The sequence below is a fragment of the Prionailurus bengalensis genome, chromosome E4 (genome assembly GCF_016509475.1).
Source record: "Prionailurus bengalensis isolate Pbe53 chromosome E4, Fcat_Pben_1.1_paternal_pri, whole genome shotgun sequence".
Classification (NCBI taxonomy): domain Eukaryota; kingdom Metazoa; phylum Chordata; class Mammalia; order Carnivora; family Felidae; genus Prionailurus; species Prionailurus bengalensis.
Window position 1 is genome coordinate 948,021 of NC_057360.1, and position 20,782 is coordinate 968,802.

Here is a 20,782-nt window from a genome sequence, read left to right on the forward strand (position 1 = left end):
ACACGGGCCCAGCGGAGACACACACGGGCCCAGTGGGGACACACACAGCCCAACGGGGACACACACGGCCCCAGCGGGGACACACACACGGCCCCAGCGGGGACACACACACGGGCCCAGCGGGGACACACACGGGCCCAGCGGGGACACACACACACGGGCCCAGCGGGGACACACACACAGCCCAGCGGGGACACACACACGGGCCCAGCGGGGACACACGGGCCCAGCGGGGACATACACACGGGCCCAGTGGGGACACACACACGGGCCCAGTGGGGACACACACAGCCCAGCGGGGACACACGGGCCCAGCGGGGACACACACACGGGTCCAGCGGGGACACACACACGGGCCCAGCGGGGACACACACGGGCCCAGCGGGGACACACACACACGGGCCCAGCGGGGACACACACACGGGCCCAGCGGGGACACACACACGGGCCCAGCGGGGACACACACGGGCCCAGCGGGGACACACACACGGGCCCGGCGGGGACACACACACGGGCCCAGCGGGGACACACACAGGCCCAGTGGGGACATACACAGCCCAGCGGGGACACATGGGCCCAGCAGGGACACACACACGGGCCCAGCAGGGACACACACATGGGCCCAGCGGGACACACACGGGCCCAGCGGGGACACACACACGGGCCCAGCAGGGACACACACACGGGCCCAGCGGGGACACACACAGGCCCAGTGGGGACATACACAGCCCAGCGGGGACACATGGGCCCAGCAGGGACACACACACGGGCCCAGCAGGGACACACACACGGGCCCAGCAGGACACACACGGGCCCAGCGGGGACACACACACGGGCCCAGCGGGGACACACACACAGTGGCCCTCGCTGGGGGCGGGTGGGCATGAGGAGTGGGTGTCACAAAGCCCAGCTGGTTGTGAGTGGACCAAACTTCCACTCAAATTACTTGCTGTCCCTCGGACTCTGTCTTCATCTCAAGAATGCAAATAATACTGGTCCTGCTGAATAAATAGGTAGTTTTGAGGACCGTGCAGTTGAGCGGTGCCCTCCACACTTAGGTCTGGGGTCCAAGCCCTCCATGGCCGCAGGTCAGCCAATCCTGGCACCTGCCGGTCCAGGTCGCATTTCTCCTTCGGGACTCGGCTCCCCCGAGAAGGCTGGGCCACGGCCCCGACTAGCCCTCAGTCTCTGCCCGACTTCCCGAGACATGACCGTCACCGGCCGGCACACGCCCGTGTTCACAGATCCGGATCGTGGGAGTCCAAACCCAAGCCTGGAAGCAGGTGCTTCAGCAGGTCGCTGAGAGCATCGAACGAAACCCACCCCGGAACCAGTCAGCGTGCTTGGCTCGCCGTCCGTGCTCGGTCGAGGTTTGGGAAGACTTCTGTGCTGCTCAGCGTCTAACAGGATCGTTTGCTCCCCGTGTTGGGCGTGAGCTCTTTAAAAGCCAGCCGTGTCTTCTGTTCTCTCGCTAGATCACCAGTTGTGGCTTTCGTGTGTGGGGTGATCCATAAACACCTTGATGTGCCCCCACCCCCATTTTGGCTAACTCGTGTCTCACAGCTGCAAGAACATCAGATTCCTGCGGCAGGTGTAAGTGTCCCTGTTTCACCAACAAGAAAACGAGGGCCCGGAGGGACTTTGTGGCGGGACCGAGGTTTCGCGGCTGCCAGACTGACACTATGGCCTTGTTTGTGCCGTGCGGCACAGTCTCGGTAGAACAGATTCTAAGCCTTAATCTTATTTCCTGGTTATATCGATACCGTACAGACTCTCGGTGTTCAACAAAACCAGCAAACTCTTGATTGATTATAAAACGTCTGGAGGTGCAGGGGTGCCTGGGGGGCTCGGTCGGTTGGGCGTCCGACTTCGGCTCAGGTCACGATCTCGCGGTCCGTGAGTTCGAGCCCCGCGTCGGGCTCTGGGCTGGCGGCTCAGAGCCTGGAGCCCGCTTCGGGTTCTGTGTCTCCCTCTCTCTCTGCCCCTCCCCTGCTCTCTCTCTCTCTCTCAAAAATGAATAAAAGGTTCATCAGCAACCTGGAGGTGCAGGGTGTGTGAATGGTGCCAGAGCTTTAACTGAAGGCAGTAATGTGCTCCCTGTTGTGCTACAGGTTTGGTTTTCTCCCGAATCGATGGGCTTGCAGGCTCGGCTGCATTTGCCGCTTTGAAAGCACGCGCTTTCTCCTGTGTGCCCCAGCCACCCCGAGTCACAAAGACTTTGGTGCCCAAGGTCCTCGGGCAGTTTTCTGACTTTCAGGAATGTTGGATCATGGAATTGTGACCACTGGCGATCTTTTGGGAACGAATCTTTGGGGACTAGCGCATGTCTCGGGAGCGAAATTCCTTCGTGACGGCGGGGGGGGGGGGGGGGCGTCACACAAAACCCAGCGGGGAAGTGGCGCTGTGGTGACTCAGCAGGACGCGGCGTCTGCCCCTCGTCCGAGAATGGTGGCGCGTGCGGCCCTGCGGGCAGAGCTCCGGCGCTGGCACGTCCCATCTTCACGGTCTCTGCTCCTTCCCCTTCGGGCTCGGCTCTCCCTGCGACACTCCCCTCCCGGCCCCCACCGCAAAAGTCCTGTGGCAGCCAGGACTGTGCTGTTTGCTCCTGGGCCCAGCCGTGGGGGAGCTAGTGGGCTCGGGCTGTGGGGGCGGGTCCGTGACGACAGCCCGCCTCGCCCCTACTTCCAAGGCCTTCCCTGTTCGGGGAAGCGGGGGAGCCCCAGGGCAACCCACAAGCCCCCAGGTCTCTAGCAGCCGCCTGTGGGACGAGGAAATGGTCGTTTTTACATTAGACCCTTTCTCTGCTGGAATGTTGCGCGCGTTCGGCAATCGGGCCGTGGCGGTGCGGGACTAGGGAGAAGATCTCATTTGGATTCTCAGCACCTGCGTGAGAAGGCCTCGTGTTCACAAAACAGTGAATGCGCCGGTTCTTAAAACACGAGAGGCTAAATCGGGAGAATCGTAGCCACCCAGAAAAGAGGCCAGGCGTTAGCGTCGTCACAGGAGGGGGTCCAGACAGGCTGGGTTCCAGTATGGACTCTGTCACTTAATAGCACTGTGACTCTGGCCAGATTAAGTACCCTTTCTGTGCCTCCGTTTTCTCATCTCTCAATGAGGAGAACAAGAGTAACCACCTTCTGGGTTTATAAGAGCATTAAATTAAATGAATATCGTTATCTTATTTTATTTTTTTTAAATGTTTTATTTATTTTTGAGAGAGAGAGGCAGAGTATGAGCAGGGGAGGGGCAGAGAGAGAGAGGGAGAGAGGCAGAATCCATGAAGCAGGCTCCAGGCTCCGCGCTGTCAGCCCAGAGCCCGACATGGGGCTCAAACCTGTGAACCACAAGATCATGACCTGAGCTGAAGTCGGATGCCTAACCAACTGGGCCACCCAGGCGCCCCAAACTGAATGAGTATCTCAAAAGTGATTAAAATAGTGCCTAACGTGTAATAAATTCTGCACCAGGGTTTGCCGAATATGCACGCGTATTTAGAAGCTCTCTCCGCTGTGTACATCCCCGTGATGTTGGATACAACAGCCAGATTTGTCAACTAGGGCCCATCATTAAGCCAAAAGGCTTTGAGTATACCACAGCATACTGCCGTATGGAAAGCTCACCTCCACCCCTGCTCTTTCCTCGAGGTTGTCTGCGAGAAATGGGTACCTGGCATCGCGTCTCCCCGTTGGATTCTTGCCGAGGTGCAGACGCCCATAGGCTCCCCCACTGAGGGGCGCCATTGGTGTTTCCACCTTGAACTGAGGCAGGGCTTTAAACGGGCCGTGTGCGCTCGGCTTTGGAGAATGCTTGCTCTGCGCGGGCCCTGTGATGAGAGGAAGAAGGCCCACACCCGGCCCCTGCTGGGAGCACTCTCTCTGGGCCACACACACGTTGGGTGCCCGTGGGCCTGGGGTCAGGCATTTCTGGACAACCGGCATCGAATCCTAGGGTTTTCTCTCTGGAAGGAAAGTCCATCTCCCTGCGTGCGAGGAGGGCCGCCCGCCCCCCAGAGCGGTGGATGAGAGGCGATTCCATCGTCGGTCCTCACGCCCCGTCACGCGGGAGCACTGTGAGAGCCCGGCCTGACACGCGTCGGCAGTGGCGGGTTTTACAAACCGGAAGCTAGACGGTTTGAGACAAAGCACACCGTCCTCCCTTTGCCCGAAACACACGCTTCTCCTTCCTTCCCGGGTCTCCAGACACGTTTCTTCTAGACGGTGGTCATTAAAGCCAGACGCGGGCCTCTGCAGACTCGTGGGAGGGCGCAGCTCGGACGTGGGGGTGCGGATGCTTCCGGCCCTGGAAGGAGCAGGCTTTCCCGGCTCGCGCCGTTGGATCTCGTGCTGTGTGTGTCTGTCCTGATTTGCGAGATGTGAGCTTCGGTGTCAGAGTCATGCGGTGGCCGGCGCTCTGTGGTGCGGCCCGAGGGCCCCTCGGGATGCTCCGTGCAGGGACTGTGCGGGCGGGAGGGAGGGACTGAGAGCTCCGAGCGCCCTCACTTCGGGGGACACAGGGGACCAGGTTTCTTTGCTGAGCGCAGCTGGGATCAGATCTCCTTGCGAGCCGTCCGCCAGTCCGCATCGCTAATGGCACCAAATATGCCAGTGTCCCCTTACTTCGGCATCCCTCAAAGCGTGGCTCAGTCCAGCCTCCGTTTCTCCTGCGGAGGCAGGCTTCCCTCGCTGTCCCAAGGCGGAGCGTTCCTCCGGAAACTTCCGTAAGCTGAAGCGGCGTAAACGGAAGAAGCAGGTACCTCTCACTTATAGGCAAGGCATCGGAGCGTTCCCACCCCCGAGGAATAGCCCGCCAGGCTTTTCTGGTACCGTCGGGCACATCTGGCCGACGGCTGCACAAAACTGATGCTCAGAGACGCCCGCCGTGGGGAGGCCGCCTGGGGATGTCGCGTGGGGCCCGGGGAAGGAGCTGGGCGGGCACCGTCGCTGCCCCCTAACGGCCGCTGTTTCACTGCCTCTCATAAAAGTGAAAATCTGCTTCGGGTTTCTCCTGCTTAGCGAGACCGGGTGCTAAGGAAGGTCTTTCGGAGAAGCAGAGCACACCACACAGGCTTCTGGGAAGCGGGGTTCGCGCCCCTGGCATATTCTGTCTCCCGCAGAGTCACTGGCGGTGGAGCCATAGAACGGGCGGCACAGGGTCAGACACCGGAGCTGAGGCCCGGGGCACCCGCGTGCCTGGGGAGCCAGTCTCTGCTGGTCCCTGCTGGCCACTGGGGGCCCCTGCCGGTGTCGGCTGTGACGCCGTGACCCTGTCCTGGACAGCGGCCAGAGCGGCAGTCACGCCACCGCCCACGGAGGTCCCTCGGGGCCCCCCTCGGCTGCGGGACAACCCGGAAGCCCTGAGCTCTGGGGGGAGGGGGCTCTGGGCCCCGCAGTCTCGACGCCGGGGTCACCGTGATGCTTTTGCGCGGCCCCCGAGAGCGGCGTCCCCAGGGCTTCGATGGACGGTGCAGGTGTCTCCCACATCCTCCCCGGGGAAGGGGCGCCTGAGAAGGGGCGGCCGTCCAGAAGGCTCTCTGCCTCGGTGGGTCTGTGGGAGACGTGGAGGGGCTTGCGGCCTCGTGGCTCGAGTCCTGTTCCCGCGGCCCCCCGCAGCTTGGAGCCCCCACTCCGCTACCCGTGCCTCTCCCCCCCGCCTGTCCCAGCTTCATGGGATTCCCTCCCCGGACTGGCCTCGGGGGGCGGGGGGTCTGCGGTGCTCCCCGAGGACCCGCCCCAGGGGCTGCCCTACTTCTGGGAAAGGGGGACAGGCTGCCGCCTGCAGGGGTGTAGACCCGCCTCCGGCAGGTGGGGGGACCTAGGGTTTTCCCCCGGGGTCAGATCAGGGCTCTAGGATTGTTGCAGGTGGCCTTCTGGAGCCCTGGAGGCCCGTCAGGGGGCCAGGACTTGAGGCGCGGAGCCAGGGAGAGCAGACACCCCGCTAGTGTCTCGGGGACCGCCAGCCCTCGTGCCTCGGAGTCGGGTGGGCAGGTTAGTGTTGCCGCGAAGAGGTGGGTTTGCTGCGGCTCTGAAGGGGCTTCTGGAGCGGCTGTTCCCCCCCCCCCCCCCCCGTCCCTGCTCCTCCCGGGCCCTGTCTGCCGAGAGGGGACAGAGCACAGATGACCCAGTGCTTGAAACAGCCTGGCCGAACATGTACAATAAAAGGCAGAGGATGTGGTTTGGGCTGTCCCCGAAAAAGGTCTCTATTTATATGTGGAAGGATATTTATAAGGATATATGTGGACGGTCTCTATTTATATATGGAAGCCCACAAGATGGGGCTTCTTGTGGAGGCGGTGGCTGTCCTCTGCCCGAGCTGCCCCCACTGGGCCCGTGGTGGATGCGTCACCGCCGCGGCCGGGTGGGACGTTTGTCCGCTTTCTAGACCCGCGGCCCCCCCCCCACCCCTCCCCCCCCGCTGCCCCCGCCACGGCTGCGCGGTTAGACCAGATGCTTCGCCTTGCCCAGACCCTATTTAACGAGTGCCTCTCCGCCTTTTAGGAGGTGACAGGAGGTGCCATTAACTCCTGTCTGTGACATGCTCAGAGGTCCCCAGATGAAAGTGCTGTATAAATACCTGGATTTTGTCCATGAGGAGAAACCTGTTTTCACAGCCACCTGTGATCATCGAGCCGGTAGACCAGCTTTCAGGACTTCGTGTTCACATCCTCGGAGGATGCTTTCTTCCTTCAGCGTCTTTTCCTTCTTCAAAAATACTGTTTAGCAGGCGCGCCTGGGGACCTCAGTCATTGGTTAAGCGTCCAACTTTGGCTCAGGTCATGATCTCACGGCCCCCAAGTTCGGGCCCCACGTCGGGCTCTGTGCTGACAGCTCGGAGCCTGGAGCCTGCTTCGGATTCTGTGTCTCCCTCTCTCTCTACCCCATCACCTTGCTCACGCTGTCTCTCTTTCTCTCAAAAATAAATAAACATTTAAAAATAATAAAATAAAAATACTTAGGAAAATTTTTTTAAGTTTTTAAAAAATTTTAAGTGTTTATTCATTTTTGAGAGAGAGAGAGAAAAAGAGAGAGAGAGAGAGAGAGAGACAGAACCTGAAGCAGGCTCCAGGCTCTGAGCTGTCAGCACAGAGTCTGACGCAGGGCTTGAACCCACAAGCCATGAGATCATAACCTCAGCTGGTCAGATGTTTAACTGACTGAGCCCCAGGCAACCCAAAACTTTGTTTTTAAAATACAGGAAGTTGGGGCGCCTGGGTGGCTCAATCGGTTGAGCATCCGACTTCGACTCAGCTCATGATCTCGCAGTTTGTGAGTTCGAGCCCCGCGTCAGGCTCGGTGCTGACAGCTCGGAGCCTGGAGCCTGCTTCCGATTCTGTGTCTCCCTCTGTCTCCGCCCCTCCCCTGCTCATGCTTTGTCTCTCTCCCTGTCTCAAAAATAAATAAAACATTAAAAAAAAGTTTTAAAAAATAAAATACAGGAAGTAAAACATTTGTGTGCCCCCATCGTAGCCCTTCCCTTCTCTAGCCCCCGAGGTGACACCGTCATGGCTGTGTGCTCCGTGCCGCCGCGTCCCCCCTGCGCACAACAGAACCAAGCCCCGGAAGGATGTGGGCACGTGAAGCATGGAATTTGGGGTCCGCCGGACCAGGGCTCGAGACCTGCCTCTGCCACCTGTGGCCTGTGTCCTTTGGCCTCTGAGACTCACACAGGGACACAGGGGCTGGGACAGGGAACGTGGGTCTTAGGGGGCACAGGGGACACAGGACACGGGTCACGGGGAGCGTAGGACACAGGGAGCGTAGGACACAGGACACGGCACGGGCAGGAAGGGACAGCAGGGGGCAGCAAACCCGCACGTTCCTGCCGGGAGATGGCACCTGGCTGAGCGCCGGTTTTCTCAGCCTGCTCTTCACTCTTGTTTCCGGGGATTTGGTCATTTCTCCTGGTCACAGTTAGATTCCCAGCTTTGTCACACAAACCACCCCCCTTTCTGGAGGACGGAACAGAAAGCGGCCCGAGGTTGTAAGGATCCACAGGAGGCTGGCGGTCAGCACCCTGCTTCTAGGCGGTGGCACCTTGGCGGCAAAGAGCCCCTCGTTCATCATCCTTTTTTTTTATCATCAATATCAGATTATTTATTTATTTATTGTTTCAAAATTTTATTTAAATTTTAGTTAGTTACGATACAGTGCAGTCTTGACTTTAGGAGTGGAACTCAGTGATTTTCATCTCTTACCTGCAACACCCAGTGCTCGTCCCAACAAGCGCCCTCCTCAGTGCCCATCCCCCACCAGCCCGCCCCCCCCCACCCCCCCCAACCTTCCTCCACTTACCGCCTTCCTCTCCGACATCTGAACACAAATCTGCTCTCTAGCTACATTATTTGCTCGGTATTTTAACCGCCAATTACTATACTTCCAGTACATACTGGGCGTTGTCTCTCAGAGCGGTGGCTTCCGGAACCTTCTGATGGCCCGCTGTCGTGTGAGTGGGCGCCCAGCAGGTGTATACCCGTTTATTTGTAATTTTATACATGCATTACGGTACCAATGTATTATGCTCCTTATAAATATGCGTAAAAATCCAGAAAAGACAGGTGAAGATAATGTAAACAGTATTCTTAAATGTCTTGTCAAATGCAATGTTTTGGTTACTGCCATCAGCTAATATCTGAGGCACCGTTTATGCCTGGGATTAGGTTTCTCGTTATCAACACCGAATGTAAAGGTACCTTGCCGATGGTCTTGATAATTTGGGAAACGTTTTGGCTGCCTCATCTCCCCCTGGAGAGCTCGATGACGGATCGCTGATGAGTGGACCAGGTGAAGGTGTGAAAGCCATTGCTTATATGAATATTAAAAGAGCCTCATTTATTTTGTATTTAATTATATAAAAATAGCTGGAGGTTCCCCGCAGCATCTGAAAGTATCTGAAAGCGTGAAACCTTCCATAAACCGAAGTGGCAGAGAGGAGAAACAGTTACCGTTGGTTTTTATGGGAAATATTTTTAGCGTTTCCAGACCAAAGAAATAACCTGTCTTGGGCTTTTCTGACACCGTAGGGCACATCTTACCGACGGATGCACAAAACTGATGCTTAGAGGCACCTGCTGTGGGAATGCTGCGTGGGGGTCCGCGTGGTGGGGGGGAGGGAGCTGGGCGGGGGCCCGGGTGCTGCCCCTGTAACAGCCACTGAGGGCTATTTTCTCTCTTCACTTTCTCTCGTAAAAGTGGAAGTCCGCTTTGGATGCCTTTCAGTTAGCAAGAGCAAGTGCTAATGTAGGTCTTTGATAAAGGCAAAGCGGTTTGAACTGGACTTTCAAAAACCGGGGGGCACCTGCTCTTCTTCAGCTACAAACCCACTACCGTTTGGCCACGTCCGTGATTTTTTTCCACGAAAATGTGAACTTTTAAAAAAAAATTTATTTTTGAGAGAGAGAGACAGAGAGAGAGAGAGCATGAGCAGGGGGGAGGGGCAGAGAAAGAGGGAGAGAGAGAATCCCAAGGAGCCTCTGAGCTGTCAGCGTAGAGCCCGATGTGGGGCTCGAACCCACGAACTGCGAGATCGTGACCTGAGCCAAGATCAAGAGTCTGATGCTTGACGGGCTGAGCCCCCCCCAGCGCCCCGAGGCCATGACCTTTGAGCGCAGCCGTGGCACCCTATTCATCGCTGCATTTTCAGAGCCCCGCTCAGAGCTACAAGTGGCAAATTCTTGCATCTCAAAGCAAAAGTGCTGCGGTAAAGCGTCCTGGGTCTTCTGCTGTTGGGGTCGGGTCGGGGCGAACCCTCTCCCCAGCCCCGACAGCGGGGCCTGGCACACCCTGTCTCTAGAGCCGTCTCGGGGCACGTGGTCAGTGGCGTGGTCCTGCATAAAGGAGGATGATGGGCCGTGTGGCGGGTGTGGCGTCTGCCACGGGTAGGACACGGCCGAACGGACGGGGCAGGCGCTTCCCTACCCTCTGTCCCTACACATAGCTACGGTGACATGGTTCTCCCCGCGGGGCCTTCCTGGGCCCCCTCCGGGTTTTTCAGGAGGCCTGGGTGTGCACCTGATGGTTCGATCCACTCCTCAGGGCTGGCTCGTTTCAGGGGCAGGATTCGCGGGGCCTGGAGATGGGGCACCTGCATATTCATTGGCAGATGTGGGACATACGTGTGTGTGTGTGTGTATGTGTCTCAGCTGTTTCCCTCCCCCCTCTCAGCTCGCCTGAGCTGATGGAGGTGGGGGGAGAGTGGTCCCCATGAACCCCACGGACCTGGGTCGCTGCGGAGGGAAGGGGCCGAGCTGAGCAGATCTTGGAGGGATGCCTGGCCCTCAGGGCCTTAGTCCGTGGGGTGTGCAGGGGCGGCAGGTGGGGGAGCTTAGGTGGCCGAGCTGGCCCAAAAACCCGGATGCAGGAGCTTGGACCCCGCACCGAGCTTGCGCTAGGCTGGGGCGGGGCTGGTCTCAGCCCTGCCGGGGTTTGCGCATCGCCCCGGATTGGCCTTGGTGCCTCGTTGCCAGGGCATTGCTGTGTGATGGGAGATGCGTTCTTGGCTTTCTGTTCTGGAGCGAACACTGGCCAAGGAGAAATGCTGCACGCACGGCCGCCAGGGAGGCCGCAGCAGCAGAGCAGGCCCTCCCAGGGGTGGCCACTGACTGCAGCCTCCACACCTCTCTGTGTGTGCGATGCAGCAGCTTGTTCAGTGCTGTGGATGCATCATTACCGCAATAAACATTTATCGAGGGCAGGGCGTTGGGTATGCAAGATAGACCTGGTGCCTGCCCCCGGAGCCTGTCTCTTTCATGCAGTTGCCATGATCACTCTGTGACCCAGGCCGGGCGGGAGAACTAGCCTCATTTTTACCCCCGGGAAACTGAGGGAAAAGAGTGACACTCTGGGGCAGGAGGAGCATCTGTGGCTTGTGTTCCTCATTTAGTCCTGTGCTGGCACGCTACCGGATGGTGATCATCCGGATAGTTTTAACTCAGCAAAGGGTGGTTGACTGAAGGCCTGCTGGTTCCTTGTTTGCCATGGCTGTGTGAGGAGAGGCCCCGCGTGTCCGTGGATTGTAGTGGAATAGTTTGGACGTGTGCAGCTGTGAGAAACAGGCAGCCTGGCTTCGTGCATGTGGTTTTCCCGATAAGCAGCCTGGAGATGGCAGGTCTGGAGCTGGGTCGGTAGCTCCGGGACATCAGGGCAGTGGGTTGGCATTTATGCTATTCTCTTGGCCCTCCCCTCACAGTCGCAAGGTGGCTGCAGCAGCTCCAGCCATCACATCCCCATCATATCCCCGTATACTTGGCCCAGAGGTAAGCCCAGGACAGCACGTGTGTGGACTGTCTTCATGAACCTCCTTTCCTTTCAGGGAGGAGGATTTTTTCCCCGAGCCATACGTCCACAGCAGATTTCCCAGATTTCCCCCTCTAATTCATTGACCAGAGCTTGTTTTGAATCCATCCATTAAATAATCTGGAAACAGGAAACGTGTTTGCTAATTTTGACTTGGTTTGATTCATGCCCTAAAGCGAGCATATTGCCAAGCAAGCAAAACTGAGATTCCGTCAGCCGGGAACAGGAAGTATTGGGAACGGACACGGGGTGGGTGAGTCGTACTGTTTGCCCCGAGTGATCGACACCCTTCGAGTTAGGAAATGACTTTTGTTCTCATCCGTCCTTCCACCGCCGTGCCCCCTCTAGTGACGCTCCCCGGTTTTCCTTTGGGTGTGGAGGGTGCTGGGGGAGGACTCTGTCTCCACCGTCCCCAGGGTGGGAACACGATCTGAGCCAGGCTGGGGCTCAGTTTCAGGACTTGTCTGAATGTTGGGAGGAGATGTGTTTGCCTCACCCGGGGTGTCTGCAGGGAGCATGCTAGCCCGGGGTGGCTGCCTGCACGAATGAGCAAAGCTAACCCAGAGGAAAGGAGGATTGAAGGTGGGGACAAACGTGGTCCGAATGAAACTGCCTGAGCCCCCGTGTGCAGCCGTGACAGGTTTCTGCCTGACTATTCGGTTTCACGACCCGGTGAACCTGTGCTCCCTGCTCTGATCTGATCTCTTACACACAAGCTAGTTTAAGTTGTGAAAGCTTCCTGCCTGGAATCAGTACAGGGCAGTGGGGTGTTACACGCGACGGAGCCAACAATGTCCCATCCCTGCTGCTGGCTTGAATTTCACTGCTGTGGGGGGAGGGATGGGGTGGAGGCCGCCAAGCTGAGGGGGAGGGTAGAGCCCTCGGGCGGTTGCTAAGAGACGGAACTCCCAGGCCAGAGCCCGCAGTAAGGATGACTTCTCTTGCTTTGGTTAATATCCTGTGAAATGACTAAATGCAAATGGACCGACGGAGCGCTAGGTCCTGGGCTGACCGAGCACTAGGTACTGGGCTGATGGGCCACCCTAATTCGGTACGACCTCAACTTTATTACACCTGCAGAGATCCCATTTTCTAACAAGGGCACATTCACGGGTACTGAGTACGGTTTCTTACAGGTACTTGTACGGCTGGGGACACAGTTCACCCTGTTGACGCCTGCTAAGCAAGAAGTAGGTGGTTAATTACTACTTGTTGAGTGAACAAACGAAATGCGTGACGTGTGATGGGATGTAAGGGGTGTGCGTGGTTAAGCGAGGTGACAGGACCTTCAGTGCTGCGTGGAGTTCGGACTGTGCTTTGCCTACGGTGGTAAAGCCCATTAACGGAAATGCTGAGTTGATTTTGCAGGGTCAGGTGGCAGAGAGGAATGGTTTATAGTTTGAGATTTACGAATTTTACTTTTGAATTAACTTTTATTTTTTTAGTTTATCTTTTTTATTTTTTTTTTAACGTTTATTTATTTTTGAGACAGAGAGAGACAGAGAATGAGTGGGGGAGGGTCAGAGAGAGGGAGACACAGAATCCGAAACAGGCTCCAGGCTCTGAGCGGTCAGCACAGAGCCCGACTCGGGGCTTGAACTCACGGACCGCGAGATCATGACCTGAGCTGAAGTCGGACGCTTAACCGACTGAGCCACCCAGGCGCCCTTATCTTTTTTTATTTTGAGAGAGAGAGAGAGACAGCGCAAGCAGGGGAGGGGTAGAGAGAGAGGGAGAGAGAACCCCTGCAGGCTCCTTACTGTCAGTGCAGAGCCCGATGTGGGGCTCAAACCCACAAACCGTGACCTGAGCTGAAACCAAGAGTCGGATGCTTAACCAACTGAGCCCCCACAGGCGCCCGGGATTTAAGAATTTTAGATCTTCAGTCTGCCTAGAGATGTCACCTTGATTCTACAAACCAACGATCGTTAAAAATACCACCGTTGGAACACCCGAGCAGCAAGTCCACGCGGGCTCAGAACAGAGGTTCCTTCTGCGTTGAAGTCTTCGAGAGGACCCGTAACTGACTCCGGAAAAGCAAACCTGGAAGAAGCCAGCGGTCAGACCAGCGTGACCGTGCCCACGTCTTCTACTGCTACGGGGTCCCTTACGGCCTCCACGATCGCACGTCGTCACCACACACGGCGCCTCCGTGCGAGCCTCCAGAGTCTCGCGCGGACGTGGCCTTTTCTACGGCGTCGTGACAGAGGCCGGTGCTCTCGCTCACGGGCACGTCCAGGCTGGTTCCTGCCGACTGAGCGGCGGCCGGTGCGGGTGCCGTGCTGGCGGGTCCTCGTCAACGGGCACAAGAGGAGAAAGCCGCGTGGGGGCGGGGACGCGCACGGAGAAGGCCGAGGAGAAGGCCGCGTGCAGGCCCAAGCCCCACGGCGCGGTCCAGCGAATGCCAGGACGGCCAGCAAGCGCCAGGAGAGGTGAGGGTGGGTGCTCCCCTCCCTTGAGGGAGCACAGCCCTGCCATCGCCTCGATTTCACACCTGTGGGGGAGCCCTGCTGGCCGAAGCCGCCAGCCTGTGGTGTGGACGGCGACCCCGGGCGACGAGGACCTCGTTCCTTCATCCCAGGTTAGCTGTCTGAAGCTTCGTGTCCTCGTGTCCTCTGCTCCGTCGGCACGTTAGCCGTTGCAACTATTGACAGTCGTTGGGGTTTGGGGGCTGCTGCTGAGCTTGTTCTGGAAAGGGACCGTGTCGGCAGGTGACCCTCAAATGTGGTGGCTGAGGACAGTTAAACGAGGGGACATGCAAAGGTGTGGGCGGGGGAGAGCCTAACGGGCGGTGAGGGGTGAGTCCCACCACAGGGTGACAGAGGGGGCCGGGACAGGCAGGGCGGGGGCGGTGCCCACGAGGTGCCTGCGTGCCGGGACCTGGGCCTGCCATGGACACGCGTGGCCACCGTCACCTTCAGAGCGGCAGGGGGGGGGGCACGTTTCCGATCGTCTGCTTCATCTATCCTCGGATGCCTGTTGGCCTCTCCCGACCAGAAGCTGGAGGCCAGGGAGGCCGCGGCCGCCATCTGCGAGGCTGGCCTCCCTGGATGCAGAGTGAGGTCCCGGGACACGGGGGGTGGGCAGTGTGTGCGGCTGGGGCCTGTGCAGCGGGGGCCAGCAGTTGGCGGCCTGCCCCAGCCACCTCTGGTCTGCCTGTCCCGGGTGTGCCCGGTTGGGACAGCCCCCTTTCAAGCCTGTTTGCATTTTGGTGGCACTTTTTTTTAGGTGGGAAGTGGATGTTTCTTTTTTTTTTTTTTTTTTTTTTAATTTTTTCTTTTCAACATTTATTTATTTTTGGGACAGAGAGAGACAGAGCATGAACGGGGGAGGGGCAGAGAGAGAGGGAGACACAGAATCGGAAACAGGCTCCAGGCTCTGAGCCATCAGCCCAGAGCCCGACGCAGGGCTCGAACTCACGGACCACGAGATCGTGACCTGGTTGAAGTCGGACGCTTAACCGACCGCGCCACCCAGGCGCCCCGGGAAGTGGATGTTTCTTAATGCCAAGTTGTCATGTATGTTCTCTGATGGCTCGAGGGTGAGGGGGCAGAGACGGAGGGAGGGCCACCTAAAATTAGGACAAGTCACGGGGGAGGGGCTGCCAGCGGAGAATACTGACTCGGGTAGAGGCGAGGATCACCGGCCACATGTGAGCTGGGTGCCACGCGGCAGAGAGGACAAGCTGCGGAAGGTTCCGGAACGATGACGCAGACTCAGCCCCGAGACAGAGGGGCCAGGGGTTTCCGAGCGTGTGAATCAGGGGGAGCAAAATAGCGTCCTCCTTGTGGGCTGGTGGGGCGGCGTAAGTGCGTCCACGCGCGGAGAAACGCTCGTTGGCCAAAGCGCTGTGTGGATACGCGGCAGCTGCCGGGCCTTCAGGGAGACACCTGGCCAGCGTCAGTGGACCCAGTGGGCTGTGAGCCACCGCCTGCTCACGGTCAGCGTCGCCCCCAACACACGACTCCATTCCCTCCACCGGCAGCACGGGACCCAGGGCAGGAAGGGCAGATTGAAGAATAGGAATCGGACGCACCGATCGAGGGGGAAGGGGTGCAACCTGGGCTTTGCCAAACTGCCGACTTTGTTCAGTGCTGGAACCGTCCCCTGAGAGTCTCACGGACATGGTAGTTTTCTGCCGAGAGGAGGCGTGTGTCCTGAATATTCATGAGCAGGTGTGTGGGGGAGGGCCAGGGCCTTGAACCACCTCAAGGCCAGGTCCGGTTTGATCCTTGCACTCTGGTTTTAGCCAAGACAGGTAGCAAACTCAAAGAGCTTTGGTTTGGGGGGATTGTCTTTCCTTTTATTTTAAATTAAAAAAAATTTTTTTTTTTTTTAAAATTTTTTTTTTCAACGTTTATTTATTTTTGGGACAGAGAGAGACAGAGCATGAACGGGGGAGGGCCAGAGAGAGAGGGAGACACAGAATCAGAAACAGGCTCCAGGCTCTGAGCCATCAGCCCAGAGCCTGACGCGGGGCTCGAACTCACGGACCGCGAGATCGTGACCTGGCTGAAGTCGGACGCTTAACCGACTGCGCCACCCAGGTGCCCCTAAAAAAAAATTTTTTTAAGTCTATTTATTTTGAGAGACAGAGCACGCAGGAGGGACAGAGAGAGAGAGAGAATCCCAAGCAGGCTCTGCACTGTCAGCACAGAGCCCGATGCGGGGTTTGAAGTCAGGAACCGTGAGATTGTGACCTGCGCAGAAATCAAGAGGTGGATGTTCAATCGACTGAGCCCCCCCAGGCGCCTCTGGTTTGGGGGTATTTTCAAACCCCATGACCCCGTTCCCCTTCGTGAGCGCCGGGAACATTCCTCTGGCTCTCGCTGTATCTTGGGCTGTGTCTTCTCTGTGATTGTTCCTGGTCCCCTCTCTGCTTACGGCTTAACTTCACAACTTAAATGCAGCTTTCCTCCAAGTTCTATCTTCCCGTCTTTTATCTTCTTTTCCAGGCTCCCTTCCTGCAGGGTCTGAGCTATGACCGTTTTTCTGACGCTCTCCTGGATGTCCTCATGCACATCTCTCATCAGTGACGAAAACTGGCCGCATTGAAACAACACCCGCTTTCCACCTCGCTGCTCCGTTTGCCGTGTTTACCTACGTGGCTGCTGGGGGCCCCTACCCTGGCCGGATGCCCCGCCAGCTTCCAGCCCTTGCCCTCCATTCTCTCTGGACTCCGGTGCCTCTCGACGTCCGAATGATCGATTGCCAACCCTGTGCTTTCTTCCTGTGAGCCTCCCATCCCAGGGCCGTGGCTCTGCTCTAACTTCCACCCTGATTAACTCTACTCTGGGTATTTCAGGAGCTTCTGGGTGGGTCAGGTTTGCAGCCCATTTTCCCCGTTGTCACGCGGGTGTTCTTCTATGACACGGGTCAGATAGTGTCTGGTTCAAGCCCTGGTTGTGGCCTCAGGCCCTGGAGGATGTGGCCCCGACCTGCCTTTCCGGCCCCCTCGCCCACCGTGTCCGTCTCCTCCGGCTCCCCGCGCCGCCCCACCTGCCGTTCCTGCCTCCATGTCCTTGCTCTGCCTTCTGAGGGACCCTCCTCGCTTCCACTCAGAGCCTCCTCCCCTGGAAGCTTTCCCTCCGCCGCCTGGTTGGAACGCGTCGGTCCCCGCTTTGCCCTTCCGCATGGTTTTGCTTCCTCTTCTCCTAGGGAACCTCTTTCCTGTCTGCTTTGTATTATAGCCACCCGCTTTGTCTCCAGATCGGGAGCTGCGGGAGGAGGGCCACGGAATCTTACTCACTTCTGTGGCCCCGTGGCTCCATCCACGGGACCGTGCGTGAAGCCCGGTGGGTTCTCCTCACCTGTCAGCTGGTGCACGACGACTGCCGAAGTCACACGCTGTGGGTAATCGTGGCCTTCAAGGCTGGCCTTGAAGATCGCAGCTTCAGAACCCCTGCCCTCTCGTCGCCGGGGACAGAGGCGCAGAGGAAGAAAATCCGGTTCCTGGAGGCACAGTGCAAATGCAGCTGTGTTTCCGTTCCACTTGGCTCCCGTGGCTTTTGTCTCATGGCCTTGACTTGAAATTTCTGTTGGAAACTTGAAATGCAACCCGAACCGTTCCTTCCGTGTGGCTTGGTAATACGGCTCTCTGAGCCCTTAGCTCCCGCTCGGGCATTGGCCCCGAAAAAAAGGAACAGTGCTGCCAAATGGGGCTAATTCCACTCTACCGGCCCTGCGCGTGTCGTCGTGAGGAGGGCTTGAACCGGGGCACTTGTAGACTCTCCGATATGCCAACAAGCTAAGCGCTGCGTTCCTCTAAAACATGTGAATCAATGCAGCTGCATCTGGCCGTACGAACAATCAAAGGGAGACTGCGGTGCTAAACCAGGTGAGAAGAGGCTCTAAATCGAGAGAGACACCCAGCTTCGAGGATAATTTAAGGAGTATTAATAAATTTATGTGGAAAACTCAGGCAGCAGAATTCATACCTCCAGCTTGTCTTTCTGTCGCCCTGCGAGCCAGCAAAACTCGTAATGACAGCTTTAGAACAACAAAGAGAGAGCTGGCAGATTACCAGAACCAATTAAGTGGCGAGAAAGGAAGTCACATGCGTTCGACACGCATGTTGGAATTCTCTGCTACTATACTTAAAATAATTATATAACTTTGTATGTCTCATTAGAATTTTTTTTATTAAGAGTTAAGCTGTGTTCAGCTTCCAAAACCTGCGTTTCCAGCAGTCACCTTGAAAGTGTTTGTTTGAAGGCCTAACGCACTTTCTCCTAAAAATACACGGGGTGCCTGGGTGGCTCAGTCGGTTAAGCGGCCGACTTCAGCTCAGTTCAAGATCTCGCGGTCCGTGAGTTCGAGCCCCGCGTCGGGCTCTGGGCTGACAGCTCGGAACCTGGAACCTGCTTCAGATTCTGTGTTTCCCTCTCTCTCTGCCCCTCCCCCCCTCACACTCTGTCTCTTTCAAAAATAAATAAACATTGAAAAATTTAAAAAAATAAATTAAAAACTGATAATATCAGTCGGTGCCAGGTTGTATGTCTGCAAGAAAAATTTGTAGCAAAATCCGTCTCCATTGCAACATTAGCATGTAGGTAAGTGATTTAATCCATCATCCGTGAAACTGATTATGGAAGGTTTTCATTTTTACTAAACAGTGACACCTATGGGGACATAGGGCTAGTTAAGGAAGGATGATGGTATAGATCGGTGCTGGCGGTCCGCAGGGAAATGTGGGTCCTTAGGCATTCCGGGAGGTGATGGGATCTTCAGGACATGAGACCTGGCTTCCTAGTGTCAGGCCTGCCTTCCTCCTCAAGAGGGTGTGTCGCTGGCACTATTGTGCACTAACCACGCTGGGCTCGCTTCTCCTCGGCTCGCACGTGGAAGAAACTGGAGGACTGGGGCACCTGGGTGGCTCAGTCGGTTAAGCAGCCGACTTCGGCTCAGGTCACGATCTCGTGGTCCGTGAGTTCGAGCCCCGCGTCGGGCTCTGTGCTGACAGCTCGGAGCCTGGAGCCTATTTCAGATTCTGTGTCTCCCTCTCTCTCTGCCCCTCCCCCGTTCATGCTCTGTCTCTCTCTGTCTCAAAAATAAATAAACGTTCAAAATAAATAAATAAATAAATAAATAAATAAATAAATAAAATAAAAATACAACTGGGTGCCCAGGCTGGCCCACTAACACCATTTAAACTTATAATATTGGGGCGCATGGGTGGCTCAGTCGGTTGAGCATCCGACTTAGGCTCAGGTCATGATCTCGCGTTCCGTGAGTTTGAGCCCCGTGTCGGGCTCTGTGCTGACAGCTCAGAGCCTGGAACCTGTTTCAGATTCTGTGTCTCCCTCTCTCTGACCCTCCCCTGTTCATGCTCTGTCTCTCCCTGTCTCAAAAATAAGTAAATGTTAAAAAAAAAATTAAAAAAAAAAAGAAGAAACTGGAGGACAGAGGGAGTTTCCCTGAGGGAATTGAGGACAAGTTGCACGAGAGGAAAGCGGGAGACGAGGGTCTTGAATACGGTGCGTGTGCGTACGAGAAATAAATTTGCCTGACTGGGAAAATGGGGCTGAGTCAGCAAAACCGCCCCATTTCCCCTTCAAGGAGAAGCAGCCGTTTATCAGATTTGAGCGTCTGGGCCGTTAGCAGGCGGGGCCGTGGCCTCTTGACCTCGGGAGGAAGGAGAAAGGAGGCGGCAAGGAACTGACTGTTCTTTATGGGACGTTCTTCATAAATCGGTGTCTACTGTTCTCTCTCATACACAACTTTGGCTTTCATGATGATGATTTCTCTCTCTTCCATCCTCCATGCAGAGGGAACATCCGTATCCTATCTCGACACTGTTTGTCTCTCTCCGTCTCCACCACCGTCACCTCTGATCCAGCCTGGTGCCACCATGCAGACGAAACTTCCGTCACACCTGTCTCCAGCCAAAGGTTTGGTGGTTTCCCGTCTCGTTGTAAGCGGGAGCTTTGTGCCGAGCGTTCGAGGCCCCCGCCGCATTCTGGGCTCCTATATCTAGGCCATAGGAGCCTAGAAAGGTGTGCCACGCTTAGGGCTCTTGGTGGAAAAGTACAGAAACCATTCCCGTGAACCTGGGCAGAAACACTTTGTTACGAGGGCATTTTGTAGCTCCCAGAATGACCAGGAAGGCTACGGAACCAGGCTTGGACATGGACAGGACCAAGGGCACTAGGTGTCTGCCCAGGGGCCGTCTTGTTGGAACGCCACCATAGATGCCTGCTGTCCACCCCTCCACATAGCAGCTGCGATCGATGATCTTTGTAAAACTTAACTCTGACTGTGAAACTCCTGCTGCTATGTCGTAAGGAATTTCTTTGGTCTCTGTCCCAGGTTCCTAGCGTGGAGCTTCTAAAACCCACCGGATTTCCCAAGTGATGGGAGTGCCACTGTTTCGTGGTGGTTCTTGACGGTTTATGCTGACGAGATAGCCCACCCCAGAAGCACCAAGCCTGTGGTCAGTCGGGCTGTGAGCACGTGGTGCCAGCCTGCCCTCGGGGGAGGAGAGGCTGTTGAAGGTGCAGTCCAGGGGCGCCTGAGTGGCTCAGTCAGTTGACCGTCCGACTTTGGCTTAGGTCACGATCTCGTGCTCCATGAGTTCAAGCCCCGCATCGGGCTCTGTGCTGACAGCTCAGATCCTGGAGCCTGTTTCGGATTCTGTGTCTCCCTCTCTCTGACCCTCCCTGTTCATGCTCTGTCTCTCTCTGTCTCAAAAATAAATAAACGTTAAAAAAATTAAAAAACAAAAAAGGTGCAGTCCAACCACGTGGCCCATGATTCAGCCCGCCAGTCTCTCCGTGGTGACCAAACCCCACAGATACTCTGGGCACTGAGGCCGGAGGGAGCTGCCCCGGTTGGTGACACACCCTGGGTCCCTGGAGGTCCCTGGGGGAGGCGATGGAGGCTCTGCCTTTGGGCCTCCCCCAGACCTGGCTTTATGTGTCTCTCCATCTGGCCGGTCCTGATTCGAATCCAGCTCTAACCACAGGCACCGCGCTTCCCTGGGGGCTGTGAGTCAC

General features: G+C 56.9%; 1 long non-coding RNA gene across 1 annotated transcript in view; it reads left to right on the forward strand.

Annotated features, from left to right (window-relative positions):
- LOC122475852 overlaps positions 1-20,782 on the forward strand; it is an 89,034-nt gene that overhangs the window by 48,100 nt on the left and 20,152 nt on the right. Inside the window, exon 5 of the long non-coding RNA XR_006295322.1 lies at positions 19,556-19,678. This is a non-coding gene — a long non-coding RNA (uncharacterized LOC122475852). The remainder of the gene's footprint in view (positions 1-19,555; positions 19,679-20,782) is intronic.